The sequence below is a fragment of the Meriones unguiculatus genome, assembly GCF_030254825.1.
Source record: "Meriones unguiculatus strain TT.TT164.6M chromosome Y unlocalized genomic scaffold, Bangor_MerUng_6.1 ChrY_unordered_Scaffold_25, whole genome shotgun sequence".
Taxonomy (NCBI): Eukaryota; Metazoa; Chordata; class Mammalia; order Rodentia; family Muridae; genus Meriones; species Meriones unguiculatus.
The window spans coordinates 12,387,551-12,400,062 of NW_026843710.1; the positions used below are offsets into that span (position 1 = coordinate 12,387,551).

The 12,512-nt window shown below is 38.7% G+C and overlaps 1 pseudogene; it reads right to left on the bottom strand.

Annotated features, from left to right (window-relative positions):
* Positions 1-10,484: 10,484 nt before the first annotated feature.
* On the bottom strand, positions 10,485-11,373 carry LOC132651730 (small ribosomal subunit protein uS2-like; annotated as a pseudogene).
* Positions 11,374-12,512: the final 1,139 nt, after the last annotated feature.

The window sequence follows — 12,512 nt, forward strand, 5'->3', positions numbered from 1 at the left end:
TAACCCTAACTAAGCAAGTCAAAGACTTCTATGAAAAAAATTTCAAGTCTCCAAAGAAAGAAATAGAACAAGTTATCAGAAGATGGAAGGATCTCCCATGCTCATGGCTTGGCAGGATTAACATAGTAAAAATGGCATCTTACCAAAAGCAATCTTCATATTCAATGCAATTTCCATCAAATTACCAACACAATTCTTTAAAGACCTGGAAAGAAAAATTCTCAATTTCACATGGAATAACAAGAAAACCAGAATTGCTAAAACAATCCTCTACAATAAAAGATCTTCTGAAGTTATCTCCATCCTAGATCTTAAGTTGTACTATAGAACAACAGTTATAAACAACTGCATGGTACTGGCAAAAAAACAGAATGGTGGATCAATGGAACCAAACAGAAGACCCAGAATTAAACCCACATACTTGTGGATACCTGATCTTTGACAAAGATGCCAAAACCATACAATGGTAAAAAGATAGCATCTTATACAAATAGTGCTGGACTAACTGGATGTCTACATGTATAAAAGTGCGAATAGATACATACTTATCTAGAGTCCAAGTGGATTAAAGACCTCAACATAAAACCAGACACATTAAATAAGTTAGAAGAAAAAGTGGGGAACATCCTAGAACTCTTTAATACAGGACACAACTTCCTGAAGAGAACACCAATAAGCACAGGCTCTAAGAACAACAATAAATAAATGGGACCTCATGAAACTGAAAAGCTTCTGTAAAGCAAAGGACACCATCATCAAAACAAAATGATTTCCTACAGACTGGGAAAGAATCTACACCAAACCTTCATCTGACAGAGGGCTAATATCCAGTATATATAAAGAACTAAAGAAGCTAAAAGCAGCAAACCAAGTAATCCAATTAAAAAATGGGGAACAGAGCTAAACAGAGAACTCTTTGTAGAGGAATATCAAATGGCAAAGAAACACTTAAAGAAATGCTCAATGTCATTAGCCATTAGGGAAAAGCAAATCAAAACGACCCTGAGATTTCACCTTACGTCCATCAGAATGACCGAGATGAAAAACTCAAGAGACAACACATGCTTGAGAGGCTGTGGAGAAAGGGGATCCCTCCTCCATTTCTGGTGGGAATGTAAACTTATACAACCACTTTGGAAATCAATCTGGCACTTTCTCAGACAACCAGGAATAGTGCTTCAGCAAGATCCAGCCATACCACTCCTAGGCATATATTCAAAAGAGGCTCAAGTACCCAACAAGGATATTTGCTCAACCATGTTTGTAGCAGCTTTATTTGTAATAGCCAGAAGCTGGAAACAGCCCAGATGCCCTTCCTGTTTCTTTGAGGCCTGATTCTCAGGGCATAGAATCTTGTGTCCTCAATTTCCTCTAATTTTGACACTCTTCAAGCCTCCTCTTCTGCAGGCTTAGCAGAGAAGTGAGGAGAGGTAGAATTTCAAAGGGAAATCCCACTTATACCTGGTTTTAGGTTGGACTGTGGATCTCTGTATGCAATCCCATTTGGTGCAGAAAGCAGCATCTCTTTGGAATCAAGAACATGGCACTTATTTATCTGTTCAGGGCATAAAACAACATATTTTAATAAGAAGGTTCTGGGTTCCCTGCCAATTTCCATAGGATGCCGTGGCCCAACAACTCAATTACCTGCCATCCAATACCCCTAGTGGAATACTGGCTTTGTAACAATATGTGGCCTATTGGAACATTAGGCCATCTAACACTATTAGAAGACCTCCTAATAAGTGAACACCTACCATATTTTTCTTTCTGCATTTTATTTAGTTGACCAGGATGATTTTTCCTGGTTCCAATCATTTGTATGAAAATATCAAGATGTCATTTTTTTAGTGAATAATACTCCATTATGGAAATAATCCACATTTTATCCCAGAGGAGATTGTCAGTCTTTTTGTGTAGACCTTGGAAGTTGCTGGGACTTTAATCATTGTATTGAATGATGACCTATGAGGATAACTATGATCTTTTAGCTTAGAATCCCTCCATCTTCCTCTACCTCAATGTGTTTTGAATAGCAATGTCCCCTGGAAGCTCAGCTATTTCCAAGATTAGATCCAGTGAGGAAATGTCAGGGAAAGGAAAAAATGGTATTGCCTTGTTAGATAATATAATTCCTGTTGGAGTTATGTTATAGGATGGTGTGCTTTGAGGTTGATATGCCAATGAAAGTGACCAGACAGAATAGAATCTCGGTCTCTTGTTCTCTGTCACTTTATATCTTTTTTTTCTTTCTGTCCCTATATATTTCTGAATATATCTGTTTAGCTCTTTCTCTCTCAAACTCCCGCTCTCTGACTGCAGCTTTTCTTTCAGTATGAAACGCTCTCAGTTCTGCTGAAGGACTATAAGAAGTTGACTGCTTTAGGTAACATGATATCAGGGATGTTTTCTGTCAAAATATAAGAAAGTTCCCAATTAAAAGGTTTTTGTTCAAAGATTTGCCTTGGTCTGGGAGCATTTACCAGTAAGTAATTCAGTGACTGAAGACATATCTGTGCATGTAACAAATAATAATGGAATCTGTCATAATGTGAAAGCCACATGTCAAGGATAAGTGACTTTATTAATGAACACTTGAAAGCAATATGTGACACTTTTCCTGAACTAAGAATCTTGGAAACAGGAACTCTCATCTCAGAGTTGTGTGCTTTCACCTGTCCAGTTTGAGGCCTGTGAGGCTGACCACCATTTCTCTCCAGCATGATGTCTACTAGGCCCTTTAAATAACTGGCTCCTGAAACTCTAACTGGCTCTCACCTGTTTCATGGCATCATTCTCCCTCTCAGCCAATCAACAACTGAGAGAATCTTGTGGTTTCCATAGAGATGAGTAAACAAACTTTCCTCAGTGTCCAGTATCTTTGATCCTGTGCGCATGTGACTTTTTCTTATGAAACCCAACAAGCCTTTATCTATTCCCTTTATCGTGATTCCACACCTTTACTCATGTTTACTTCTGTGATGTTAGGTAGGAAATGAAATTTTAATGTTTAATTGGACAGCTTCTTAAATAGGGAACTTCAAAGTGATGTGAAATTAAGAGGAAAGTACCCAATGACAAGGCGGTCTCCTACTGTGTTATTGGATCTAATACTTCATAGAATTTGACTTTGAACTGAGCAGTTACTTAAGTCCAAACTAAACGTATCTTCATATTTTATTGATATAATAGGCTGGCAGGGTCTAGGGTTCCCCGTGGTACTCAGTGCTTAAGAGCAGGGAAAATAGAAGGAGACCAGACAATTCCTGGGACTGTTCTGGCTGAAACAGATAAAGATTGTTGAGTGTAAAAGGAGAACTGAGGGCCAATAAACTTTTTGACAGATGGTGCTCCCAATAAGTGAATACATGCCATATTTTCCTACTGCATTTTAGTTACTTCACCCAGGATGATTTTTCCTGGTTCCATGCATTTGCTTGAAAATATAATGATGTCATTTTCTTAGCTGAATACTACTCCATTATGAAAATATTCCACATTTTTTTCCCAAAGGAGATTGTCAGGCATGATTTTTAAGTCTTTGGAAGTTGTTGGGCCTTTAATCATTGTATTGAATGACAAACTTTCAGGATAACAATGTTCTTTTAGCCTAGAAGTCCCTCCATATTCTTCAACTTCTTTGTGGTTTGAATTGCAATGTCCCCTTGAAACACATCTATTTACATGTGGAGTTCCCAGTGAGAAAATGTCAGGGAAGGGTTAGGAGTTATGACATTGTTAAATAATATAATTCTGTTTCTTTCCCTAATTTCTTTTTCAGCCCTTTTATCTTTTGTATGAATGAAGGCTATTGATTTTTTCCAGTTAATTTTATATCCAGCTACTGTGCTGAAGTTGTTTATCAACTGTGGAATTTCCCTGGTAGAATTTTTGTGTTCACTCAGTTAAACTATCATATCATTTGCAAATAGTGATAGTTTGAACTCTTCATTTCTGATTTCTATCCCCTTGATATCCTTCAATTGTCTTTTTTCTCTAGCAAGAACTTCCAGAACTATGTTGAAGAGATATGGAGAGAGTGGGCAGCCTTGCCTTGTCCCTGATTTCGGTGGGAATGCTTTAATTTCTGAGTTTGGTTTGTTGTCATCTATAAACTAACTGCATATTGCCTTTACTATATATGGATATGTGCCTTGTATCACTGATCTCTCTAATACTTTAAACATGAATGAATATTGGATTTTGTCAAATGATTTTTCAGCAGCTAAGGGTATTATCTTTTGTTCTTTTCTTTCATTTTTTTTAATATTGTGGATCACATTGATGGATATCTGTATATTGAAACACCCCTGCCTACCTGGAATGAAGCCAATTTAATCATAGTGGATGATATTTTTGATGTGTTCTTGTATTCGGTCAAAGACATGAAGTACCATGGTATGACCCTAGCCAAGCAAGTCAAAGATTTTTATGGAAAAATTTTTAAGTCTCTGAATAAAGAATTAGAAGAAGATATCAGAAGATGGAAAGATCTCCCATGCTCATGACTTGGCAGGCTTGACATTGTAAAGATTGGCATCTTACCAAAAGCAATGTACAAATTCAATTCAATTCCCATCAAATTACCAACATAATTCTTGATAGACCTTGAAAAATAATTTCTCATCATCCTATGGAAGAACAAGAAACCCAGAATAGCTAAAACAATCATCCATAATAAAAGATCTTCTGGAGGATTCTCAATTCCTGATCTTAAGCTGTACTATATAGCAACAGTAATAAAAATTGCATGGTACTGGCATAGAAACAAAATGGTGTATCGATAGAACCAAATAGAGGACCCAGAAATAAAGCCACACTCTTATGGACATTTGATTTTCGACAAAGATGCCAAAACCATATAATGGAAAAAAGATAGCCTCTTCACCAAGCTGTGGTTGTCTCACTGGATGTTTACATGTAAAAAATGCAAATAAAACCATACTTATCAGCATGCACAAAAAGTCCAAGTGGATCAAAGACTTCAACATAAAACCAGACACATTAAATAGGTTAGAAGAAAAAGTAGGGAAGATCCTTGATCTCACTGGTACAGGAGAAAACTTCCTGAACATTATACCAACAGCACAGGCTCTAAGAGCAACAGCCAGTAAAATGGGACCCAATGAAACTGAAAATCTTGTGTAAAGCAAAGGACACTCTCATCAAAGCAAAACAAATGCCTACAGATTGGGAATGAATCTCCACTAACCCTTTATGTGACAGAAGGCTATTATCCAGTATATATAAAGAACAAAGAAGTTGAAAAGCAACAAATCAAGTAATCCAACTAAAAATTGGGAAATAGAGCTAAACAGAGAACTCTCGATAGACAAATACTGAATGGCAGAGAAACACTTAAAGAAATGCTCACATAATTAGCCATCAGGGAAATGCAAATGCAAATGACCCTGAGATTTCACCTTACAGACATCAGAATGGCCAAGATCAAAACTCAAGTGACAACACATGCTGGAGAGATTGTAGAAAAATGGAAACCCCCCCCCTCCACTGCTGGTTGGAATTTAAAGTTGTACAACCTCTCTGGAAAACAATCTGGTGCTTTCTCAGACAACTAGGAATAGTGCTTCCTCAAGATCCAGCTATATCATTCCTAGGCATATACCAAAAGAGGCTCAAGTACACAGTAAGGACATTTGTTCAACCATATTGGTAGCATCTTTATTTGTAATAGCCAGAAGCTGGAAAAATCCCAGAGGCCCCATGACTGTAGAATGGATACAGAAATTGTGGTACATCTATGAAATAGAATATTACTCAGCAATAAAAACAAACAAACAAAAAACAAAAAAAAAACAAGGAAATCATGAAATTTACAGGTAAATGGTGGGAACTGGAAAGGATCATCCTGAGTGAGCTATCCCAGAAGCAGAAAGACACACAAGGTATATACTCACTCATATAGACATACTAATTTAGGATAAACCTAGTAACATCTGTACAACTAAAGAAACTAATGAACAGGGAGGACTCTGGCTAAAATACTCAATGCCCATCCTGAAAGGCAAAGAGGATGGACATCAGCAGAAGGAGAAGACATCGAACAAGTTAGGAACTTGCCACAGAGGGCCTTTGAAAGTATCTGCCCTGCAGAGTATCAAAGCTAATACTGAGACTTAAGGCCAACTGTTGGATAGAGTGCATGGAATAATGAAAGAAGTGGGAAATAGTAAGATCAGGAGAGAACAGGAGCTCTACCATGAGAGCAACAGAACCAAAAAATCTGAGCACAAGGATCTTTCCTCAGACTCATACTCCAACCAAGTACCACACATGGAGATAAACTAGAACCCCTGCATAAATGTAGTCTGTGTCAGTTCAGTGCGCAGGTTCCATAGTAATGGGAAGAGGGACTGCCTCTGATAAGAACTGTTTGGCCTGCTCTTTGATCACCTCACCCTAATGGAGGAGCAGCCTTACCAGGCCATAGAGGAAGACAGGGAGGCCATTCCTGATGGGATCTGATAGAATTGGATTAGATATAATGAGAGGAAGTCTTCCCCTATTAGTGGAATTTTGGAGGGGCATGTATGGAGAAGAGGGAAGGAAGGTGGGAAAGGGAGAGAATAAATGAGGGGTTTATAAAAAGATACAAAGTGAATAATTGCTAAAAATTAAAATAAAAAATACTAAAAAAGTATATAATTCTTTTTGGAATTATATTATAGGAGGGTGTGCATGTATATTGATATGACAATAAATGTGACCAGACAGATGGGAGTCTCAGTCTCTCGGTATAGGTCATTTTATATCTTTATATATTCTATTGGTCTCACTCTCAAATTTCTGAATCTGTTTCTCTAGCTCTTTTGCTTTTTTTCTTTGTCTCCCTCCCTCTATCTACTGTTTGTAATTCAGAATGAAATGTTCTCAGCTCTGTTGAAAGACTACAAGAAGTTGACTACTTGGTAACTTGATATCAGGGATGTTCTTTGTCAAAATATAAAAAAAGGTCCCAATTAAATGCTTTTTGTCCAAAGAGCTGCCTTGGTAATGGAGCATTTTCCCAGTAAGCATTTCATTCACTGAAGACATATCCGTGCATTTAACAATTAATAATAAAATCTGATAATGTAAAAGTCACATGTTAATGATATGTAACTTTATGAATGAACACTTGAAAGAAATATGTGACACTTTTTCTGAACTAAGAGTCTTGGAAATAGGAACTCCCATCTCTGGGTTTTTTGATTTCAGCTTGCCATATTGAGGCATGTAGGGCTGCTCAGCCTTTCTCTCAAGCAGGCTGTCCACTTGTTCCTTTTAATAACTGGCTCCTGAAACTCTTACTGGCCCTTACCTGTTTCATGACATCATTTTCCCTCTCAGCCAATCAGAAACTAAGAGAATCTTGAGGTTTCCATGTAGATGGGTAAACAAACTTTCCCCAGTGTCCAGTATCTCTGATCCTGTGCACAGTGACTTTTTCTTGTCAAATCCAACAAGAATTTATCTCATCCCTTTCTTCATATCCCACTCCTTTACTCCTGTTTCCCTCTGAGACAATGTCATGTAGGAAATGAAACTTTATTGCTTATTTAATTGGACAGCTTTCTAAGTAGGAAAGCTTCTAAATGATGTGGGATTTAAGGGAATGTACCAAATGACAAGGTATTCTTCTACTGTAGTCTTGTATCTGAAATTTCCTAGGTTGTGACTTTGAACTGAGCAGATACTCATGTACTCACTAAACATACCTTCAGATTCTTATTGATACAATAGGTTGGCAGGGTCAAGGGTTTTGGAGTATTTAGTCTTTAAGATCAGGGGATAAAGAAGGAAACCAGACAATTCCCTTGACTGGTTTCACTGAAACAGAGAAAGATTAGTGTATGTAAAATTAGGAATAAGGGGCAATGTGCTCTTTGACACCTGGTGGTGTTCAAAACTACTGTTGCCAACTCTTTGTGAGCAGAGATGCCTTGGCTGATGTGGCAGGAACAGCAGCTGTGTTCTCCTCCATTGTCAATGAGAATTTCTCCTGGTCCCAGGGTTTACAGTTAAAACTGGGACTTCAGGGCAACAAATTGGGGCAGTGTATTATGCCTAGGACACAAGAGGAGCTGTGTTTCCTGCTGTAGTTCTCAACACAAACCTTCTAAATGTAGTATTAGTACCAGGACTGCTTGTTCAGAGGTGTCTGAGGTGGCTGGGTAACCACTAGTTCATGGTTAGGATTCTCTACTACATAATGAGTTTCTGGAAAGCATGCCTTACAAATTCAAACTCTGACCTACTTCAGCAGAATATTTTCTCCATTTTAAAAGTCATTTGAAAAGTTGTCAACATATTATTTTTATTGATTATGTGGGAATATAATATAACCTACATTACACTCCTTTTCCATTGCTGCCAGGTGCAAATTCCTAACCATGTGTCACACTAAAAATTTGTTTTTCTGTAAATTACCCCAATTGAAGTATGTGTGGTTCATATACTCACTGAAATTTGATCAGATTCTCAGTTCTAAGTCCCTTAAAGAAAACTGAGTTCATCCTTACCACACCCTGGCACCACTGCTAAGAAGAAGCCACCAGTCCTGAAGATCTCTTTACTTCATCACCTTATTCACAGATTTTATTACGTATTTATTTATTATGATGTGTTCATTTTGTATCCCCTCTGCTGCCCCCTCCCTCTTTCCCTTCTCATTCACTTAGCTTTCTCCTTCTTCCCTTATGCCCTTTCTCTAGTTCGATGATAGAGAAGGAACTCCACACCCTTCTGACATTAGCTTATCAGGTATCACCAAGGCTGATTTATCATCTTCCTCTGTGGCCTGTTTCTCAGGACATTGTTCTCCTTGTACCTTAAAAGGCTCTACTTATGATACTCTTCTTGTCTGCTCCCCTGCAGTCTTCCCAGAGATCTGAGGGGAGGGAGAATTTCATAGGAAAATCCCATTCAGTGCTGGGTGTTTTAAGGTCTCTGTCTGCATAGTATCAGACTGTAGGTCTATATATGCAATCCCATTTGATGCAGAAGGAAGCATCTCTGTGGATCCAAGAACATGGCACTTATCTATCATTTGAGCGCACAGAACAACATTTTTAATAACACCAGTCTGAATGCTAGAAAATTACAGTAGGATGTGCTGGCTCAACAAATCAGTTGATTGTCAGCCAATAACACTAGTGGAAGACTAGTTTGGTCATAATAAATTTCCTATTATTATTATTATTATTATTATTATTATTAATATAATAGGCTGGCAGAGTCTAGGGTCTCTGGTGTATGTCTTACTACACTGTTTCCAATTAGCAGTAAATAAGGAGGATTTACACATGCCAAACCAGTAGTGTACTTGATTGATTTAGCAAAGCTACTTGCATTCCCAGAGAGAACGCCTATATATCCCAAGGCTGCCTCTAATTTCCATACATAGGTTTGCCAAATTTATTTGAAGTCCTCCAAAATGCAGCACTAACATCTTTTTCAAAAACAAAGGAATTTTGACTGCATTTATCAGAAGCCAGAACAGTCCAGTCCACAACTCTAAATGCAGGGCCATTGTGCCAGGAGTACATGGTGGGTGTTCCTCCAATGCATCTTGTCCAAGAAAAAAATCAGTCGAGGAAAAGCACGTTGATCTCAATTCTCATGGGGTGGGGGGTGGTAAATGATTAGAGATGTAAGACTGTCATTCACCCCACTAGGAAGGGAAAATAATTTCCTTCCAATGTTCCACTTTTCCTGGTTGCAAGGGGAGGCTTGAACTGCCAAGTTTAGAGTAGTTGGAATTCTGACCTATTACCTGGACAAGGAAGACTGGTAAGCTGTCCTGATGAATACTCTTCTCTGGTAAAGCAAAGAAGATGACCTCTTCCTATTCCTGAAAAGTTAAGAGTCTGTTTTACTTGTGTTCCTTCAAAAGCAGGAAACCCAGCAAGCAAGTATTGTTGACATTAAAAGGACTTCTGGATAATCCCAGAAAACTTTATGTAGTAGCATTGGATTAGGAACATAGACCCAATAAACAGTCATCTTGACTGAAGGAGTGTTCATTGACATCATTATCATTGTCAGGAGAAAACTCCTCATCCACTTGTGCACCAGATGTTCGTGTAGCTATCGAGCTGCATCAGTTTCCTATGGAAAAACACAGACAGATCCTTGTCCCCATATGAGTACAGGGACAAGTCCATGCCATTGATTTGTTAAAGGATCCCTCCATTTCACTCTAGCAAAAATTTTCTTGGTTTCTGTATGCCAAAATCTATCTGCTGCAGATTTACCATGCTTATCCAAATTTTAAAAATTCAGAATTTAATGTACATGTTTAAGATGATTCGTAGATGTCCAGGGGAGTAGCTCACCCTTCTTTGTCTTTTTGCAAGGCTCTACCATGCCTTGTCCCTTGAGGATTATAAATTATTTTAGTTGTATGAGAAACTTCAAACTGTTGACAACTTATTTTTCAGCTTTCAGGAACTTTATTTTTCTTCCACCTTTTCCCCCTTTGCTCAGGACCACTCTGTGGTGGCCCCAACCCACTTGGTGGCCTGCTCTGTGGGAGCTGCTGACCAGTCCTCAATGGCTGGCTGGGCACTCTAGTCTTCAGTAGGGAACTGCTGTATGGACACAGTGGGCACCTGCACACCCTCAAACCAGTCTGCCACTTCAGGCTGAGCGGCAATGAACTCAGGAGCTGGCGCAGTCCATTCGCCCTGGAATTCCTCCTTGGTCACAGCCTTCTCAGCAGCAGCCTGCTCCTCCTTCTCAATCTCTTCCCGGTCTCTGTAGAAATAAAGGTCAGGCATAACTTTCCAGGGGTGCTCACAGGAGATAGTGCCATGCATGCTGAGCACTTCCGGGGCCAGCATCCACCACATCAAACCCACTGAGTGAGCACCCTTGTTGTTACATGGGATGGCAATGTCCACATAGCACAGAGGGGAATCTGTGTTGCACAGAGCAATGGTGGGCAGGTTGACATAAGAGGACTCCGTGAGAGGCTGGTGATCAGCCCTGGTATCAGTCACCACCAGAAGCCGTGGTTCCCTGAAGGCCGCTTGGATCTATTTAGTGAAGGTCCCGGGTGTGAAGCGGCCAGCAATCTGTGTGGCTCCAGTGGCAGCAGCAAACTTCAGCAGAGCTTGCTGGCCAGTGTTCCTGGAGGAGATGATGCTGACATCAGCAGGGTTCTCAATGGCAACAATAGCCCAAGCAGCAAGCAACAGCTTCTCCCAGGTCCTCTTCAGATTTATGATGTAGATACCATCACTCTTCCTTTTGTAGATGTATTGCTCCATCTGAAAGTCAAGGTTGGTGCCACCTTAAGTGGGTTCCTGCGGCAAGGAATTTGAGGACATCCTCCTCCTTCATGGGCAGGACATCAAGGGCATTGGACATTGTGTAAGCTTTCCCTTTAAGTTATGCTGGGAATCAAAAACAATGCCATATGGACCCATCCCCAGGCATCACGGAAAAACAACAAAATCTTTTAAAATATTTGCTCATATATCATGTTCCATTGTCAGTTTTAAATTGCTGAGGAACTCCTAGAACATTAAAAGCCTGTAGACAATGAGCAATAACATTCTTTACTTTTCCTGGTCAAGGAGTGGTAAAATAAATCCAGAATAGGTATATATGCAATCATGTACATATTTTCAGTGTTTAAATTCAAGAACATGGGTAATATCCATTTACAAAATCTGATTTAGATCCAGTCATTTAGGATTGACTCCCAAATGAGGAACAGGCTGAAATTGAGGACAAGTACTGCAAGCCTTGACTGTTCTACGGGCCTATTCCTTAGTCAATTCACATTTAAGTCTCAAGGTTTGACCAATAGGATGATGGATATTAAGGGCATCATGGGCTCTTTTTAACTGTGAACAATAAACTTTGGTGACTTTATCTGCCAATTCATTTCCTTTAGACGGGGGTCCTGGCAAATTAGAATGAGCCCTCAAATGTCTTATAAAAAAGGGAAAGTTTTCTTCTTTTTCTTTTTGTATCAAATTTTGTAAAAATTAAATTCCAGCTGGAGAAGATTTCTGAATTTGATCTGCATTCTCTAGCCTAGGCAAAGACTGAGCTGCATATTCACTATCTGTAAAAATGTTCAAAGACTGCTTATTGAAACCATGAAACACAGCAATAGAACATATAACTCTGCTATTTGCGCAGAGTGAGTTAGACACTTGAAAAGATATTGTTTATCTTTTATAAGCACAGGCAGTAGCACCAGATAATGAACCATCATTAAATACCATTAAAGTATCAACAATTGGGCTAACTTTTGTTTTAAATGGAAAAATAATAGGTTATACCTATTATTTTTATATTATACCTAAATGAATTTTTTTGCATCAACAGGTTGAACTCTGTAATAATAAGCATACATATGTTAAAATGCCATATTTATCAGATCTCTGACAAGTCTGAAGGCCTGCATATTTGAGTTATTCTTTGCTTACTTTTATCATCTGTGCTAAACTTCATCCTATAAAACAGGATGTTATAATCTCAATTTTGGCATATTT